The sequence below is a fragment of the Xenia sp. Carnegie-2017 genome, unplaced genomic scaffold, assembly GCF_021976095.1.
Source record: "Xenia sp. Carnegie-2017 unplaced genomic scaffold, XeniaSp_v1 HiC_scaffold_6, whole genome shotgun sequence".
Taxonomy (NCBI): Eukaryota; Metazoa; Cnidaria; class Anthozoa; order Malacalcyonacea; family Xeniidae; genus Xenia; species Xenia sp. Carnegie-2017.
This window is the reverse complement of record NW_025813526.1, coordinates 15,043,667-15,064,994: the sequence shown is the minus strand read 5'-3', so window position 1 is coordinate 15,064,994 and position 21,328 is coordinate 15,043,667.

Genomic DNA, 21,328 nt, shown 5'->3' with positions numbered 1-21,328 from the left:
CTAACAAATCGTTATGACAGCATTGACAATTACATCTGAAACGTGGGAGCATTGTGGTTTATAAAGTAACTTTATATATATTACAAACAGGAGAAAACAGCAACTTACCATATACCGAGTGGAATTACGCCATCACTTCGTTGTTCTAATATCGCAGGGAGAATTCCATCGGGATCATCTGGAGTATGTGTTTCATCACCATCTCCTGCGAGGGGTTCATCGTCATATGCGAAGTCGTTTAAATGCTCAACATAACCCACGGATTCCGAGCTCGAATCAGATACGCATTCAGACATCGAATTTGAATTATCTGAGCACTGATTTGAGGCCATACTTTCCGGAAAACTTGTTTCTTAATATTTTATTGAAAATACTATCATCATTTGTTTTTAAGACAAGAAAAACGACAACAAAATCACCTCCTATAATATAATATTATATTGACGGAAACAGAAGTGTTCAACTATCTACGTCACATGTATCAATATGGCGTCGTAAAAAATTCGCAAATAGTACCCGACTTTGGAGGCAAAATTAAGGAACTTATATTTATCTGTTTAAGTCCGACGACATTTCACAGTTCTTCAAATAATCCAAAATTTCAACTAAGCTCATAAAAAAGGGGGCTAAAATTCGTATTATAAGCACTTTTAGAATAAAACTTAGTGACCAATAATTGTTTCAACTTGTTTTGCCCGACCTTAAACTCTTTTCTTAGAGAATAGGCTTATATAAAACACAATCTCATAATAATTAACGTGTTTTAATGATTATTGTTTTAGTTTATTAAGATATTCAGAAATTTAAAAATAAGTCATTTTTCTGACGACATTTTTTGAATCATGTTTGGGAATCAAATTATAGCATTGTTTTGCAAACTTACGCAGCTTCATGTGTGGCAAAAATCTGAAATTTCAATATTTGTAAACATAATTAAGAATTTCTATTTATCTTATTGAGCAATATGCTTTTAATATAAAACAGTGGTTTTCTTTTTTTTAGCTGCATCTAATTATCTTATTTGATGCTGGCATATAAAACAGATGAAAACAAGCCACTCGAAGCTTCATGCAAAATTTAAGGCATGAACTATGAAACACAAACACGTATAATGAAATGTACAGGTATAATTGTACATTACCTATTTTAAACTAATCATGCGAGTTTTAAGTTGGCGTCAGTATTTGTCTGTTTTGTGGAGTCGTAATCTTAATCTCGGAAAAAGCAAACAAATTTAAAACATACCATCTCATCAATCTCAAATAGTATAAAAAAGAGCCATAACTATTCTATTAAAAAAGTAAGAATTTGTTTCTCATCTAGTGAACTCTTATTGAAATAAAGAAGCAACATGCTTGAGTTGTAATAAAGATTTTCATTTTTTTATAAAGTTGGTTGCTCACAATGGTTTAAATCATTATTCTGATAATTTTAGTAAACGAAAGCTTAGGGTGGCATAAAATGAATATTAAAGATGGGGCTAGGTAATCATCAGAGAATATATATAATATATTAATCCTAACACGGCTGTAATACGAACATCAAAAAACATGAGACTTGGACGAGATTTGAACTCACACCTTCAAGATTCTACTCCACCGTTCTAACTTTTGAGCTACAGGTCCACAGAGAATGCACATGGAAAATATGCACATGAAAAACATGAGACTTGGACGAGATTTGAACTCACAACTTCAAGATTCTATTTCATCGTTCTAATTTTTTAGCTACAGGTCCACAGAGAATGCACATAGAAAGTATGCACATGAAAAACATGTGACTTGGACGAGATTTGAACTCGCACTTTCGGGATACTAGTCCGCCGTTTTTAAGTCACATGTTTTTCATGTGCATATTAAAACCGTGTTAGGATTAATATATATTATATCAATATAATTATCTATAATTATAATTATAATTTTCCACTTTGGCACTTACTCTATAAATTATACAAAGCCCATTTTCATGCCATGGATAGATTTTTGTTGTAAAAAGTTTATGAAAATATACCTTAAATGTGTTAGTATGATGCCATTACCTTGCCAGTCTTAAAATAATAATGATAAGATGAGACCAAACAAGTTCACAGCTGATTGGTTGCATATAAAGTCTTTTCTAATGGCTTGTTTATTGGCTGGGGGTAACGCAAATACAAAAATTCAAAACGATTTGCGTTGTCTACAGTTGAAAGGTATTTATAATTGTAAACAAGTTTTTATAGTGTTTACAGGTTGTTGTAACTACATATTTTGTTTGTTTCACATTAAAAATTTTTGCACATGTACCTATATGCCATTTGAAATCTAAAGTTTATTCTCTGAATTTAACTGACGAAGAATATGGAAAACGATGGTAACATGAGAAAAAACATTTTACAGGCCATGAAGCAATGTGCACAAATAGTTGTGTAGCTGCTAAATGGAGTGCCTAAACGACAAGGCAAAGAGACGACGAGAAATATCAGTTGAATATGATATAAAGGCAAAAAAACGCGTCTTTTAACCATTTGAAAAGCTAAACATTACAAGCACCGTTTTTCAATGTTGCCTGATGAAAAGAAAGTAAATCGTATGCAGGCTGTTTAAAATAAAGGGATCGTTAACGTCACTCTATCAAAATACTTAGAGAAAATGCGACATTGTTTATTATTCAGACAGAGGCGTAGCCAAGGTATTTTGCACTCGGGGGCAAACTATATAATTGGCACCCCTTCCTGCGTGTTTAATCGCATTTTTCTTACAATAACATTGTATTCCTTACTGTATACGGAAAAACAGTTCACATTTCAATGGACAATTGTTTTTAAAGAAGAAGCAATATTATACAATTTATTGCATATGACTCACCCAGACATTGTCAAAGATAATTCACATAGTCTACAATACATTTATTTTTCCTGATTTCACTATCGCAACCTGGCCAATCACGTTATTGAAATCTGTTTTTCCAATATTTCTCTTTCAACGCTAAGAAGAGCAAGATCAATGAGACGATCCTGTCCCATTAATGCACGCAGATACGACAAATTCAGTTTCAATTTGCTAAACGACCGCTCACAACTTGCAATTGAAACTGCTATTTTTAGCAAAATTTGTTGTGAAATTCCCAAATTCGGAAATACTCCATCTCCATAAAACGCAATAAAACCAAGAAGATCCAAGGGAGTTTCTGGTAGAGCTTCAGTTTGGTTATGGAGCAGCATTCTGCAATCACCAATTTCAATGAAAAGTTAGTAGCCATTGACGTCCGTGTTGTAGAAATTTGCAAAATCTGCACAATTTTGACGAATTGCATCCTCATCTGTGCCAGATAGAAGAGTCTTAACGTTCTGCAAAAATTCAAATTTATTGTTCAGGTCTTTTATTCGTGAAAAACGTGTTGACATCTCATGTTGAAGCCAATCAAATACATTATTCATAACGCGCACAATTTCTTCTTCTGATGAAAGTTCTGCATCTCTTGCCAGTTCTCCAGGCATTCTCATTACATGCTTGATTCTTCTGTCCACCTCAGTCCCCCAGGTCGAGCATCTTGCTTTGGCGTTTTCTACAGCAGCTTGGCTCAAACCATCACCAAGCGTGGCAAATTCTTGCTCCGAAGATTCAATATCAAATGCAGCTTCCTTGAAATTCATTGTAGGATCCTGTAGGCGCTTCTGTACTCGATCAATTTTTCTAAAAACTGCATTCCAGAATTGTAATAAAACTATGGAACTAAAATTCAATACGCGGGCATGTAACTGCTGTGCACCACTTCTAGTTTCAGGGGTCGTAGTAGAGACCTCCCATAATTTTTTTAGCAATCTTACTAGTTCATCCAGTCCTTCGTAGATAGCTTTAACAGCTTGTGATCGTGCACTCCAGCGTGTTTCAGACTCTCGTTTTACTGTTATCGGAAAAGCTCTTTTTAACTCTTCCCAACGAATTGTTGAATGAGAGAAGAATGAATATATACTATAAGTGTCGCAAAAATGAGACGACAACTGGAACTTGCTTAGCTGAGTGTATTCTTGCTATGTTTAAGCTGTGGTTATCACAGTTCACAAGCAGTGCTCTGTATTTTCTGTCATATATTCGTTGTTGAAGGCCAGATATATGCCCAGTCATCACAGCTGCATTGTCGTAACATTGTTCTCAACAGTCGGCTAGAGGTATCTCATCAGATTTCAATCTCTCGACCACGACTTTCTCTAGGCTTGCTGCGTCTTTTGAATGTATCGTCATATATCCGAAAAACGACTCTTTGATAGTTACTTTTTTAGTTTGAAAATCCTCATCCACAAATCTTATGAATAGAGAAAGTTGCTCACGATGTCCTAAATCAGGAGTTGAGTCAAGTAAGATTGCGTAGTATTTGTTTTTCCTGATATCACATAACAATTTGCTCTTTACAGTTGATGCAAGTATATGAATAAATTCATTCTGAATTTCGAATGGCAAATAGGAAACTGATCCGGATTTTGTTCTGCGTGTTGGACGTGTTTTGCCAATAGTGGGTCATACTGAGCAATGACTTTGATCCGCGCGAGAAAGCTTCCAATATTTTTATTATTTTGGGCATTCAAGTTTACGTCATGACCACGTAGTGCCAAATTTTGTGAAACCAGAAATTTAATACAGCTAAGTATTCTTTATAATATATCCCACCAGCTTTGTTTTTCCAAATGAGTCTGCGCTTGAACGACCGCGATAATTCCTGTACCACCAACTAGCTGTCGTTCAGCTTCCTTCCATTTAGTAAAAGCCATGCGATGACTAGGATTGTTTTCATGCCATTTTAGTTTTTCTGGCTTACTCCACTTGTTGAAACCGTTTTTTAACTCAAACGCAGCTCGCGAATTTGAAGTCGATGATGGAAATAGTAGACAACAGAAACTGTAGGCAGCTTTATTGGTTGGTGAATATAACAGCCATTGCCCATTTACTTCCTCTTCATTCATCAGTTGACGTTTAAACAATGCTGATGTAATGGAACGTTTTCCTTATACTGATGATAAATTGTCTGTATGCCAAAAATGTAAGGATCCGAGAGTAATTATTTTTATTGTGAAGAAATTTTGTGATACTCGCGGAAGCTTTGTCATTTCGTCAAGTTCTAAGTAACCAACGTCATGAAATTTTAGTACAGCAGAAACCACATCATATTGGGTATTTGTATTTGCAATTCTCTATCACAAAATTGTTCTGCCTCATCTTCGACGTTACTATCAAGAAGCTCGTCATTATGCTAGACCTCTTGGTCTTCAGTATTTTCGGTTTTTTTCCAGTGCTTGTAGTAATATCTGGTTGAATCGTTTTTTTCTCCAAGTCATAAATGTTTTCATCATTAGCATCGACATGCTCTGAAACAGGTTTCTTGGCTTTTTTGGATGCTATTTCGGCTTCCTTTCTTCTTTTGCGACCTTCAGCTCCACTTCTTTTTCTTGCTGACATGACTAAAAAAATAAAAAAAAATATTTTAATACATCACTGAGTGCAGTGAAATACAACTTTCTAATGTTATACCATTGGTAGAACTTGACCAAATGAAAGTACAAGACATATAACTATAGAAATGTACCCCACTCTGTTTATGTATGTGTTTATATCTATAGTACTCATTGGGCAAGCGTATCAGATGACGTCTGCCCAGTGAACTCCATATATATACATATATATATATGTCTGGAATGATAACGACAATACATGTTATAGATATGAAATTGAAGCCAAAGTCCTAGTCTCTTGCGTGGTTTGTACGTCAATTCCAGTCCTTCAAAGTCGAATATTCACGCGGTTTGTACGTCAGTTTTATTCCCCTGTGTGCTAAATATACACGGCCAATATAAATTTGAATAGAAATTGCAAAAGCATAAACATATAAACAACATCACGACAAACAACACACGAGGCCAACTCTTCACAAAAGGTTATTTTTTACAGCTGAAATTTTAGTACAGGGAGTTGGTTGCAACTTAAAACTTGTAACGAGGAAAAGCCAGCTGAAAATTACACTGTATGCTAAAAAGGCAATACAATAAGAAAATATGACGAGAAATATTCAAGCAAAAATTTTTCTTACATCGCAAGGTAAATTTTCAAACGGTGTCAGACAGTGTTTATCTTTTTTTGTCATTTCAGTGAATTTAAAAGTCTGTTTTTCAGAAAAAAAAAGAAACTTAAATATCCAGTTTCATCAAAAATATTGAGTCTATAACTCGCATTTTTACTTTTTACAGAGCAATCGTGTTTTTCATCGATTTTGATAGTGTTTGAAACACTAAGTGGTTGTCATCTCGATATCAATAATTGAATATCCTTAAAGACTTTGATATGTATTAAAGAAAAATCAAAGCGTAAGAGCAGATCGACCAAGTTCACATCACCTTGCTTCTCGATTTATCACTTTGATTCACTTTCCGTGAACCTTTTCATTCCAAAAATTTCGTTTTTTTTACGCTCTGATCAAGATCCGAACTCTACCATTACCAAGGGACAAATGACTTAAAAAAATTAAAATGAGCACGCGAGAGACTAGAGCCTGACGTGTGATGACGAATGATGATGACAAGTATTTTTTTGGCTTCAGTTATCGTTCCAGTTATATAAATGTTGAGTTCGTTGCGTCTGCCACAGCCGCTGCTGTGATCTTGCTTTTGACCGGTTTTTTACCCTTGTTGCAAAAATTTTGTAAGCCTCATTTTGGCGCCCCTGTACTTTGGCGCCCCTGTACCTTCGCGCCCGGGGATATATGTACCCCGTCGCCCCCTCTAGCTACGCCTCTGTATTCAGATGCCCTTGTTGTTTGACGGACATTACTACAAGCACTTGCGTACGTTCACCGCACCAATTCGTCGAATTTATATCATTTTTAACGCGTGTTAGAGTTGTAGCCTGCTAACAAGTTTTATTAGCGAAAGCTCCATCTCGCATATGCTGCTAGACCATTGTTTTTGTTGCCATTGTCTGTAGTGGTTGTCTTCAGCCTGTTAAATCATTTTCCGAAATGAAGTTAATGTTTGAGTCATCGCTCTTAGAACTTTGCAATAACTTTGTATTACTTATAAGGAATAGAACTACCACAAAATTCTCTTAGAACATCTAAAAAAATTACGAATCAGCCGTCAAATTTAATCACACTTCGTCTACCGCAAATAACCTTAAAACATTGACCAACCGGCTCCCTTGCTTGACGTCAAAACAAACTGGAGCCAGTCTATTTGCCGTTACAAAATATGACGTCCGTAGGTCACAAAATACTAAATATAAAAAGCGATAAAAGCTGGGCGATTTGACCAAATTAATTTCTGTTTTCGCAAAAATACTAGAAATTATGCCTTAATCACACTTCGCGAAAAATTTTTTGACCTTTTGAGCACTTTAAAGATGGTAAGTGACAGAGAAAAAAGGTCAACAAGCAACAATGCTTTGATAAAAGTTACTAACCACGTAGTTAGATGCAAGTGATGTTAACAAAGGCCAGGAAAAATAGAGTAAAAATTAAGTAATGTATCTAAAAAAGTCCTCAAGATAATTAATTGAATGAAATCAATTCAAAAAGACCTTTTAGTACGTAAAGTTGACTAGAAGCAACAATCCCAAGAAAATTGAACATACAGTATAAAGAAGAATCAAGCAGTTTTTGGGTCATAACATATTAAGATTTAATATTTATAAATGTCGACTGTAGTACACAAAAATGGCCCTAAAAAAGTAAAACGAGGAAAGAAAAAACTTTTTAATAACATTTGCTACACGACAGATTAATAATTTGGGTTTACATATCTCTGTCAATGAATAAGAAACAAATTAAAAACTTCTAAAATCCATCAAACAGACTTTTTTAAGTATTTGTAAATATAGTTTGAAGTTATGTATTTTTTGATTTTGACGAAAATCTTGTCGTATAAATGATACTTATAATCAAAACTAAGGTGCTCTTAATCTGCATTTTCATTATCTCTATTTGAGCTCTTCGTTAAATAGGCCAGCTTGCCTACTGGTTAAAATGACAATGTATCTAAGTAATATTGCACATCTAAGTTTTAGATGGATATTGCAAAAAAGTAAATAAGCTGCATGAAACTTCTCTTTTGTAACTGTTGTAACAACACATAATCTACACATACCTGACATCACACCAAGGCCAAAATTGATCAAAAGGACGATAACAACTAAAAAGGCGTAAAAGCTAAAAAGATAAAAATTTAGTTATAAATATGCTTTCTTGAAGTCAGCTGTTTTGTATTTCGGCATAAAAAATGTTTACTCTCTATATTTCTGGTTCTTATAGATGATTATAGATGACGTTGGCTATCAAACTTTTTAAAAAAAAAATTTCGTATTGGTTGTTACAAAAAAAGAATACGATAAACACATAATCAAATTTTTAAATATCATAATTAATTTGCTCATTTGTATGTAGCTTCAAATTTACTTTAAAACACTAAGCTTTTCTACAGTTAAAAATTTCGCATTTAATGAAAATATATCTATTTTTAAAAAACTCGTTGTTTGCATTAAATGCACGTTAGCAATAGTGCTTTTACGAAATTACTGAAACATTTATACAAAAAACTCCTTCCATCGTATCTTAAAGAGAAAAATATTGTACAAAATTTCTAAGGCATAGCTAGGAAAGCAAAAACCATACGATTTCATGTAATTTTTCATTTTGCTTAAAAGCAGGCGTTTTTTATGGATTGTAAGCAACATGCTTATAATGATTACTATGCCTCCTAAATGGCGAGCTGGGTTTGCCATTGACTGTAGTTTTTTCGTAACAGAGACATTGCAGTGCTTCGAGACAATGTAAATGTTACCATAAAAAGAATGTTGTGTGGTTAATAATAATAATATAATTTGGGTTATTCTAAAATTGTTTGAGAAGTAAACGACACAACGCATTTTAGCATGTAACTAACGTGTACTCCAATATCATTTTTTACGTCACTGTATCATGAAATCAAACTGCTTAACAAACTATGTCAATTAGTACAGAATGAGGTTTAGTAATTAAGTTTGATACATCTCACTTTGTCGATTTATACGTAGTTGGACTCCATTGCTTCATCCAACTGAATCATTTTCGCAAATAATAAGCATTTTTCAAGGGAGAATTATGTTATATAGATGGGCTTTTGAAATCGCTTGCGCGCAAAATAACGAAGTTGAAAAACTATTGGATTACATAGGCACAGAATAAGAATATACAGAATGATCACTCGTGTCGGAAACTTTGATGTTTTTGTCCTTGCGCATGTCGTGACACCCATAGCGGACGCCATTATTCCACCAAGTTGATTAGTGTTTTGACTTGTTCCCAACATTCAACTATCCAAAGCTATTTCTTAGGAGAAAATATTTTTGAATTCATTATTAAAAATTGAAGTGATTTAATTTTGATGATTAGAATCAACAAGTTGAAATAACAACCGACGTGAGGTCGCGTGGACAATAAGCATCTAAAACTGCGTATTATTTTACTGCGTCTGTCCTCTTATAGATCATAGTTCTCGACCAATGAAATTGCTCAAATTCTTCTGGTTGTTATATAGTTATATATGGTTCATAGAAAGATATCGCGAACACATGGTGCATAGCAAGATAGTGTATCCATTTATCAACAAAGGAAGATGACACTTAACACTATTACTGTTTAAAACGTGACATATCTTATAGCTGTACTTAACATGGTAAAAAATCTTAACATTTAGAGTTTAGAAAAAACTGTCAGCTAAGTGAGTTGTTTTTACGCAAAAAGCGTTGCCTACAAAATTGCATTTTCGAGGAATCAAAACTCTAAATTTTAAGGGAGCATGCCCTCGGACACCTTTCGAGGGGAATTTCTCTTGCTTTCCATGACTGATGTTTGAAAAATCCTATAAATCTGTCCCTGATTGGATTTGTTAGAAAAAATTAATTAGCCCAGCACAAAAAGAAAAAGTCTTTCAGCACAGGATGTATAAAATTTGTACAATAAAATACAAACTGCCTGTACTTTTTTTCTATATTTGATATAAATTTGATAAACAGCAGAACAGGTTAGCTAATTATTCATACTCGCACGAAGAAGTAAGAAAAGCTTGAGTATACAGGATTAGATAAACTCAAAAAAGTTAGAATATACATACGTTTTTAGATATTTTTTATTAATTTTTTTTTATAATTTCGTATATTACACGACAAGTTTTTTTAAAATAGACATGTTTCGACATCTCATGATGCCATCTTCAGTGTAAGTAAAATAATAAATGACACAAAGTTTATATAAAAGTAATATGATACATAAATTACAACAATAATCAGAAAATAAGATAAATTAATGGGGAGCGTCCGAGCGTATTATAAACAAAATATTGTATTGAATTTAAAAACTGGAATATTGAGGTCAGGGTTAGTTTTGTTAATGTGGAGTGCTTCTTTGATTTTAAGGGAGAATAAGGTGTCGGCAGAGTCAATGATTTTGAAGCAAGAGTGTGGATAGTTGGTTTTAAATGAGTGAGCTTTAAGAAGGTGTCTTTAGATAGGAAAGTTTTTGTCTGTTGTGATATGTTCCCTGATTCTGGTGGATAAATGGTGAGAAGTTTTGCCAATGTATCGGAAATTACATCCCGCCGAATTGAATTCATATACCACCATAGATTTAATTGAATCAGGAATTGGTCTTTGAATGAGAAAAGGTTTTTGATTTTGAATGATGTGAAAACTAGTCGAATGCCGATATCTGTACAGAAGCGTTTCATAATGTTGTAAGTCTGCGTTGTGTTTGTCGTGAGTAATGTTCGATGTATGGTAGTTTGAAGTATAGGGTTGTTATTTTAGAATTTTCATTTGTGTTGGTCGTGATCGTCATGTCAAGAGTTTCGGTGTCTAGTTTGAGGTTGTTGCTTTGTTTGTTGTCGCGATATCGTTTTACTGTTCTGTTAATAAAGTGTAGTGGGAAAGAGTTTCGTAAAAGAGTGGATGTGACGTTTTTTATGTCTCGTTGAAAGCCATTGTTCGCATTGTTAAGTTTGTATGCTCTGTCGATTAATGTGCGCATAAGTCAGGTTTTTTATGAAAGTGTTGCGAAACTAAAATAGTTCATCAGAAGTCCTGTGTATGTTGGTTTGTGATATGTAGATGTTGTAAAGCTGTCATGGGATTTTGTTAGTAAAATGTTAAGAAATGGCAGTTAATCTTGTTGTTCAGTTTTAAATAAAAATGTAATTTTGCGTGCTGTGAGTTAATAAAATTATAAAACTTCATGGCCTAGGTTTCGTTAGTAAATACACAAAAAATATCGTCCACGTATCTGCTGTAAAATAGTGGCTTAGTGTCTTTGTAGTTGTCTTGCCAGTTTCGTTTATGCGAGCCCATGAAAATGTTAGCAAGTATGATGCTAAAGGAGAGCTCATCGTAACACCGTCTGTCTGGTCATAAAATTTTCCATTAAATAAAAAATGCGTCTGTGCTGTTGCTATGGAAAACAGTTGTGTGAGGTCTGTTATATTTATGCTGAACTTGGGGTTGTGAGTGAATAATAGGTAAAGTGCTGGGTTGATGGTTTCAGTAAGTGGTATGTTAGTAAATAGGCTTTCAACGTCGTAGGAGATGAAGAATTTCTGACAAGAAGTTGATGGGTTGAAAGATAAGAAGTCGTCGAGGAAAGTAAAAGAATTTTAGTGGAGTGGTCATCTGGTATGAGTGGTGTTAGTAGAGAACTAAGATACTTAGCTAAATTATAATTGTACGAGTTAATTGATGAAACTATCGGTCGTTGTGGAGGCGATTATTCTGGTTCTCGTTTCTTGTGGAGTTTCGGTAAGCCATAGAAGCGTGAAGGTTGAGAACCTCTTGGGAAGATATCATTATAAACTTTGTTGTTAATGGGGTCTTTCTTTAGAAGCTTCCTTATCAGTCGTTGTAGTTTGGCTTCACTTGGTAGTGTGACGTCTTCTATGAGTGGGGTAAACTTTGCTATATTGTTAATGATTTAAAGGCAGGAGTTACGGTACATTTGACGATCCATGATTACAACGCCGTTGCCTTTGTCCGGTTTGAGAATGATAGCGTTTGGATTGTTGCGAATGTTTTTAAGGATGTGATGTTTTTTGAAGTCAGTTGTTGTCGGGTGATAAGATGAGATGTACGATTGAGCGATATGTGCCAGCTTTGTTTTGAGATGTGTGTAGTCTTCTTGATTGCGAATGTTGTGTTTTATAATTTGGTGGATTTTTTCGAATGTTGCCAGAATGTCGATTGAGTTGAGTCAAGGTGGTTTAGAACCCAAGGCAATTTTTCAGAAGTTCTAATTTTTCGTCTTTTAATTGGTGTGACGATAGGCTGGTTATCGTCTCATTGTGTGTGAATAGTAGAATTCTGCTCCTCGTGAGATTACTTAGTTTTTTTAAATGTGTGGTAATTATATATTGTAGGTATTTGGTTATGTTTTTTCTAGAAATTTGTTTAAAATATTCCAGTCGAGAGAGGATAGATTAATCTTTAAAATTTCTGATATTGTCGTTACTTAATTCGACAACTTCCGTTCTTCCTTTGTTCGCTTTTTGATTGCACTGCGTAATAATCATTTGCGTATCATAAAGCTATCTTGGTTTTTGACATTTGGCAGTGGAAAGCAGAGAAACTTTGGATAAGCGCCCAGGGAAAGGCAATCTTTGAGAAACGTAACATCTAGTTCTGCTTTCCTTTGTTTGGTTTGAAGCTTTTCAAACTTCCGCAATTCTGATAATGAAACCTTTCCTTCGTATTCTTGTGCTATGTCGTAAATATTGTTTCCAAATTTTTTTGCTATTGTGTATATTAGTAAAAAGGTATTTGAAAACGCAAATGATGTTTGATTTTATCATAATCATCCAAGCGTACAAACCATTTGAGCGTTTCAAGAATTACGATAAAAAAGGCCCGCAAATATCAAAATTGTTGACAATTTACATCAAAATTAAAAATAGCCACTTCAGGTGCCAGGTAACTCTTATCAATTCACATTTAATAGTCCGATACAAATGGAATTCTCTTTTTGACATCTAAGAGTTAGAAAATAACAATTGCTTTAAATGTAATTGATCGGACGATTTTTGATAAATATAGTTTTGAGATTCAAGAAAAACGATCGAGATGTGCATTTTGAAATTCGTTTCATTTTGAATAAATGTCCGTTTGGATGAATTTCAATTCTCAGATATTTGTGTGATCTTTCTCATTCCTGAAATCAACTATTGGCAAACGACGAATAAAATTCATGTTTACTGCTTTACAAGAAGAAAATTATTTGAAACAATTAATACAACTAGTATAATGATGGGTTATTTATTTGACAATTTTATCAACAAAACAAAACACTTTTTGGAGAATTTTCTGTTGCATAAATGGACCACATTTTAGCAGTTTGTTATATCGACACAACACTAGTAGCTATAATAAGGTGTTAAAAAAACTGATTCTATGTTGCATAGCCGTCCAATTCTTACACAAGATGGTGATAATGAGCGATCAAAAGAGATTACACTGTAAAATGAGAAAGTTCTCTGCATAAAAATTTTAAGGAACGTAGAAAATTGTTATTCTACATATTCCAACACTATGGTGCAATTTAGTAGATCAATATATCTCCTGGCGAACTGATTTGTCTTATTACAATATAGACACAAATATGCATGATATATTTATTGTAACATTTAATGAAACCTTGTGACTGGCTAAGTCATATAAAGATCTATTTCATATGACTGTTTAGTTATTTCAACTCTGAGACACAACAGGTTATTTTAACACGGGAAAATTTTTCTCTACTAAGTTTTATTTCATCAACAAAAATATTTGTTCAATGTCAAATGGTTCACTGTATTTTATTATTTTTAATTTTGGTTGCCAAATAAAACGCGGATTGGTGTATCTTGAAATATTGGTTTTTAGCAATGTAGACAAAGAACTTTGCATTTGGACATTCTCCACTCGGATTAACCAATCGTTCCTTTGTTTGTATATATTCGTTAGCACAACTGTATGGTCTTCTTGTACTCCATAAACACGGATGATTATAAGTACCAAGAATTATAGCTTCCGGACATGTTTTATAAAGATCTGTAAAGCCATTTAAGAGGGAATCAATTTTTTGAAGAAGTTTGTGCTCGGGATGTCCAAAACTATTATTTTCATATTCCCTCGAATATCTAGGCAACGCGACTAATAGATTCGTACTTTCAGGGTAAGGCGGATAACATGGAGCTCCAGGTTCCGTTTGTGTCTGATTTAAAATCATATAACGAAGTTGCTGAGCACCAAACTTCCTGTTAAGGATGCGGTCAAGGTCTTGGTTTCTGAAAACGGGCTCTTTACTATTTATATAACGATGAAAATAGAGGAAACCAACATCAGCTTTATTATTTCTTACATCCTTAATCTTTTTCCAAATTTTTTGGCTACCGTATTCATGTTTTGAACAAAAACATCGTTTCTTTTGCTAACCAAAGTTTCTTCTGGTAAAAAAGATTGACAAAAAGTCGAATGTGTGTGAAACAACAAAACATAAAACAATGTCCTTGTTAAGATCATTTTTTTCTCACTCAAATATATTTTCAAATGAAAAATTAAGTTTCACTTTTGCAGACTTCTTTAAATACTATAACTGTCATGAAAGCGATGACTGCATTGCTTAAACATTTAAGCGTGCAATCCACTTGAGCGATTGAAAAATCACAATAAAAAACCAGTAAATCTTTAAAATGTTTACAGTTTACGTCACAATTAAAAAAAGCTACTTCAGGTACAAGGTAACTCAATTTATATTTAATGATCCGTTTGAGACACGATGCTATTTTTGCTCTCTAATAATTAGAGAATAATATTTGTTTCAATGTAATTTGTCAAACGATTTTCAATTATCTAATTTTGACTATCCAGAAAACGAGATTTGTATTTTTGGAATTTGTTATGTTTTTGTATGGATTTTAGTTTGGATAATTTTTTTGGGATTAAAAGTCCGTAACGTTTTTTTAATATTTTCTGCCATTTTTTCAACAAATTCAACTATTGTCGGACGACAAATAAAACTCATTTTGACTGCTCACATAAAGAAAATCTATCAAAATGATAAAAATAACTGGTGTAATGGCGGTCATTTAGTTAACAATATATGATATTCAGTTAATAATGATTGTGCTGTTATTTCAACTCCAAAACTCTGTATAGGTTGTTTATAAAATGGAACTTTTTGTGTCCACAGATTAAATTTCACCGACAAAGAAATCGGTCCATTATTGAATCGTTGCCTTTACTTTTTTATTCAACCAATGGATGATAGATATAATGGCCAGATACTCTGCCTTTGTCCTTAAGGTTAGCTTTAACAATTTGTATCCATGGTTATTCTCATGCTTATAATATATTAGATATTTTTCCATGTTGGAACAGCTGTTTATTACCTTGATATAAAGGAGCAAGAAATTGCCATGTTCTCACAAGTCTTTAAACATGATTTTGCCCTTATAAAAGAGGCTTAAACGCGATTTGTTTTAAAAAGTATCCATAATAGTTAACTAATCTGATGCTTGTAGCTATAATTTGTATATTAGGTATACATCAGACACTTTAACATCTTAGATCCGCCGTTTATTGCTCAAATGATATCTTGCTTTATGATATTTATAAGTTAATCATTCAGTTTCATAAATGTCAATAGTGTGCATTACATAAATCCTTTGATTTTCACATTTATGAAAATTCTGAGGCTTCTAGCAGCAACGTATCAAGCGCTTGTTAAAATAAGTTATACATCTCTTCGATGTTACACTCAAAATACCTTTAGAACAACATTATTGGTTCGGAATTTCTGAAGAATGCAGTTTTACCAATGAAATCGCCTATAAGATATAATATATTTGAAATTTAAATTTATGTGAAAACGATCTCATCTGATCAACATCAAAAATTTTGGAATTTGACATAAAGAATGATAGTTAGTTTGGACATGGTTGATACCATTATTAAACTGATTGGAAAGGTTTACATAATGCTTCAAGAAGTACATTATGACAGCATCAATCGAATTTGATACAGCACTAAAGAGTTTGCACTATTCACGATAGAGTTAAACATCGTTTTATTGCAAGCAAGAATTGTATTGGACAATTGCCTCCTTTGGGTAAAAGACAAACTCCTTCGTACATACGCTTGCGCTGCAACTTCAATGTTGGATTAGGCCAGATATCGCGAAATGGGAAAAGTTGAATGTCGAATAAAAAATTTGAATTTGGAATAGATAAAAGTTTAATGTAAGAGTCCAAGAAGTACTGTAAGTTTCTTATCGCCAAAATGTTCTCCGAATTCCTTAAAATCTTTACAAATTACATAAAAAAACTTGTTGTATTTGAGTTGCCAAAAAATTACATCAAAAAAGCATTTCTTTACATGTCAATAGTGACTTGAAATGTATATATAATGACAATGAAATGAGTACAATAAAATACAAACTGTCTGTCATTTGTTTTACATATTTCATGTACATTTGATAAACAGCAGAATAGGTTAGCGAATCATTCAATTTCGTAACACGAAGTAAGGAAACTCGATTATACATGACAAGAATAACGCAAAAAAGTTGAAAATTACAGACGCTCTTAAACATTTTTTTATTTGCTATTGTGTAGATTACTAAAATATATTTGTGATTACTAATTTTTCATCAGTCGACTTTCTAGTTATAATTAACACCAACTCTTCGCAAAAGACGTATGTTATTTATACACTCAGATTTCAATCAGGACAAAAAAATAAAATATTTGAACAAATGCCTCCGCTTTTTCTTTAACTTGATTATTAACTCAAGTCGCTCAGCTTCAAACCTTGTTCAACATTTGACAGTCCATCGTTCATCGTAACGCAGTTTCCATCACAGAAATACGTTTCTAATCAATTTGTGGTATGTCTCGTAAACTGCGCTTTGATTTTTACAGGAATCCTTTTACACGTTGTGTGCATTGTTACAATTTGTAAGAGTTCATTCTTGAAAAGAAAATTTTGCTTCTTTTTGATTATGCTTCAATCGTTGTTTGAATTATGTGTAGTTACAATATGGATACCCTTATTCACATATCTGTTTTACGCTGAAGTGGTTGGCCAAGTTAGTTATACTGAGATATTTATACTTAGTTCAACTGGATTGATTACTGGTGGTTTATCTCTAGCGCCTCTTTGTACCCAGACGTTTGAAAGATATATTGCTGTTTTACATCCAGTAGCACGTCAAAACCGTCTTACAAAGATCAAAATTCTTATTTACATGGCTGTTTCTACCATTGTGCTTTACCCTGGCGTTCCTATAGCAACAATATCAACGATTGCATGTTACTTTGGAATGATTTTTGTTATGTGCGTTAGTGTTATCCTCAATACTCTATCATACATTAGGATATTCATTGCTGTTCGAAAAGGTTTTACAGCAGTTTGCAGAAAGAGTCACAATGGCACATTACAAAAAGGAGGGAAACACGTTTTATTCAAGAGTCAAAATCAGCAAGACCTTGTGCCTTTGTTGGTTATAGTTTTTATCTTTTTTATTTTCCTAGGCTTGTTCTTTGCTTATATTTTATTCAAATAAAAAGCTCATTCATGTACACAGTTCTCCATTCTTAGTACTCAACAAACATCTCGCTTAACGCAAGCAATAATTCAATTATATTTTTCTGGAAACGACGGCTGTTAAGGATAGACGCTTATTGGGTGTTAAAGATACAAGCATTTGTAATAACGCTTCAAATATACATTTTTCTGAGGTCAAATACTTAAAGGAGTGCACAAACCAGAGCTCATGTTATGCAAAGAGAATTGTAATAAAAGATTTATGATAAGGATGAGTCGTTTTTATGTCCAACCTAAATTTTTTAAAATCATGAACGTGCTATTATGACGTTACTAATTGCAGACAAAGACATCAGTAGCTATTCTATTATAAGTTATGTTAGTACAGTGGATTTGAATACATTGAGCTGACTAACATTTTCGGCCAGTAGATGTCTTTTTTTAGATAAACGTGATTTTGAAACCATCCAAAGATTTAAGGCTGTTCTAAAAGGTGTAGAAAAATTTATAAGATTTCAAGTCGAAAATTAACTGATGGAAACAAAAGATGGAAAACGTTTCATCATTTTTAGAATCCACTTCTTAAAGTCTTTTTTGTTATGTCAATAACGCTTTTTTGTTGAGGAGCTAGTAAAGGGTTTAGAAAAAATCAAAAGATGTCGAATGACTCATAAAAATGGAAAAGGTGCATTTCTACTTCCTTCTGCATCTCAAAGTCATTTTTTTTAAAATGTCAATTACATTTTTGGTAAAATGTAACATCTGCATACCTAATAGATGGGCCAAGAAAATACATAGATAATCTCTTTTTTAAGATGAGAAACAAGTCGTTTGTAAGTCTGCGTTGTGTGTGTCGTGAGTTATGTTCGATTTATGGGAGTTTGACGTATAGAGCTATTTTAGAATTTTCATTTGTGTTAGTCGTGATCATCGTTTCAGGAGTTTCGGTGTCTAGTTTGATGTTGTTGTTTTGTTTGTTGTCGATATATCGTTTTGCGGTTCTGTTGATAAAGTGTAGTAGGAAAGAGTTTCGTAAAAGAGTGGATGTGACGTTTTTTTGTCTCGTCGAAAGCCATTGTTGGTATTGCTATGTTTGTATGCTCTGTCGATTAATGTGCGTATATGTCCAGTTTTGTATGAAAGTGGTGTGAAACTAAAATAGCTCATCAGAAGTCCTGCGTATGTTGGTTTGTGATATGTAGATGTTTTAAAACTGTCATGGGATTTTGTTAGTAAAATGTCAAGAAATGGCAGTTGATCTTGTTGTTCAGTTTTAAATAAAAATCTAATGTTTGCGTGCTGTGTGTTAATAAAATTATAAAACTTCATGGCCTAGGTTTCGTTAGTAAATACACAAAAAATCTCGTCAACGTATCTGCGGTAAAATAGTGGCTTAGTGTCTTTGTAGTTGTCTTGCCAGTTTCGTTTTTGTGAGCCCATGAAAATGTTAGCAAGTATGATGCTAAAGGAGAGCTCATCGCAACACCGTCCGTCTGGTCATAAATATTTCCATTAAATAAAAAATGCGTCTGTGCTGTTGCTATGGAAAACAGTTGTGTGAGGTTGTTATATTTATGCTGAACCTGGGGTTGTGAGTGAATAATAGGTAAAGTGCTAGGTTGATGGTTTCAGTAAGTGGTATGTTAGTGTTAATAGGCTTTCAACGTCGTAGGAGATGAAGAATTTGTGACAAAAAGTTGATGAATTGAAAGATGAGAAGTCGTCGAGGAAAGTAAAAGAATATTTAGTGGAGTGGTCATCTGGTATGAGTGGTGTTAGCAGAGATACTTAGCTAAATTATAATTGTACGAGTTAATTGATGAAACTATCGGTCGCAGTGGAGGCGATTGTTCTGGTTCTCGTTTCTTGTGGAGTTTCGGTAAGCCATAGAAGCGTGAGGGTTGAGAGCTTCTAGGGAAGATTTCATTAAAAACTTTGTTGTTAATCGAGTCTTTCTTTAAAAGTTTCCTTAACAGTCGTTGCAGTACGTTTTCACATAATAGTGTGACGTCTTCTTTGAGTTGGGTAAACTTTGCTGTATTGTTAATGATTTTAAGGCAGGATTTACGATATATTTGACGATCCGTTATTACAACGCCGTTGCTTTTGTCCGGTTTGAGAATGATAATGTTTGGATTGATGCGAATGTTTTTAAGGATATGATGTTTTTTGAAGTCAGCTGGTGTCGGGTGATAAGATGAGATGTTCGAGTGAGCGATGTCTGCCTGCTCTGTTTTGAGATGCGTGTAGTCTTCTTGATTGCGAATGTTGTGTTTTTTAATTTGGTGGATTTTTTCGAATGTTGCCAGAATGTCGATTGAGTTGAGTCATAGTTGTTTAATTCAGAACCCAAGGCAATTTTTCAGGAGTTCTAGTTCTTCGTCTTTTAATTGGTGTGATGATAGGTTGGTTATCGTCTAATTGTGTGTGAATGGTAGAATTCTGTTCCTCGTGAGATTACTTAGTTTTTTTAAATGTGTGGTAATTGTCTTTTGTAGATATTTTGTTATGTTTTTTCCAGAGATTTGTTTAAAATATTCCAGTCGAAAGAGGATAGATTATTCTTTAAACTTTCTGATATTTTCGTTACTTCATTCGACAACTTCCATACTTTCTTTGTTCGCTTTTTGATTGCACTGCGTAATAATTGTTTGCGTATCGCAAAGCTATCTTGGTTTTGACATTTGGTAGTGGAAAGCAGAGAAACTTTGGATAAGCGCCGAGTGAAAGGCAATCTTTGAGAAACGTAATATCTAATTCTGCTTTCCTTTGTTTAGTTTGAAGCTTTTCAAACTTCCTCAATTCTGATAACGAAACCTTTCCTTCGTATATTTGTGCTATTTCGTAAATAAAGTTTCCAAAATTCTTTTTGCTATTGTGTATATTAGTAAAAAGGTATTTGAACTGCGGATGATGCTTGATTTTATCATAATCATCCGAGCGTACAAACCATTTGAGCGTTTCAAGAATTACGATAAAAAAAACCCGCAAATATTAAAAATGTTGACAATTTACATCAAAATTAAAAATAGCCACTTCAGGTACCAGTTAACTCTCATCAATTCACATTTAATAGTCCGATACAAATGGAATTCTATTTTTGAATTCTAAGAGTTAGAAAATAATCATTGCTTTAAATGTAATTGATCGGACGATTTTTGATAAATATTGTTTTGAGATTCAAGAAAAACGATCGACATGTGCATTTTGAAATTCGTTTTATTTTGAATAAATGTCCGTTTGGATGAATTTCAATTCTCAGACATTTGTGTGATCCTTCTCATTCATGAAATCAACTATTGTCAAACGACGAATAAAATTCATGTTTACTGCTTTACAAGAAAAAAATTATTTGAAACAATTAATACAACTAATATAACGATGGGTTCTTTATTTGAAAATGTTATCAATAAAACAAAACACTTTTTGGAGAAATTTCTCTTGCATGAATGGACCACATTTTAGCAGTTTGTTGTATCAGCACAACACTAGTAGCTATAATAAGGTGTTAAAAAAACTGATTCTATGTTGCATAGCCGTCCAATTCTTACACAAGATGGTGATAATGAGCGATCAAAAGAGATTACACTGTAAAATGAGAAAGTTCTCTGCATAAAAAATTTAAGGAACGTAAAAATTGTTATTCTACATATTCCAACACAATGGTGCAATTTAGTAGATCAATATAACTCCTGGAGAACTGATTTGTCTTATTACAATATAGACACAAATATGCATGATATATTTATTGTAACATTTAATGAAACCTT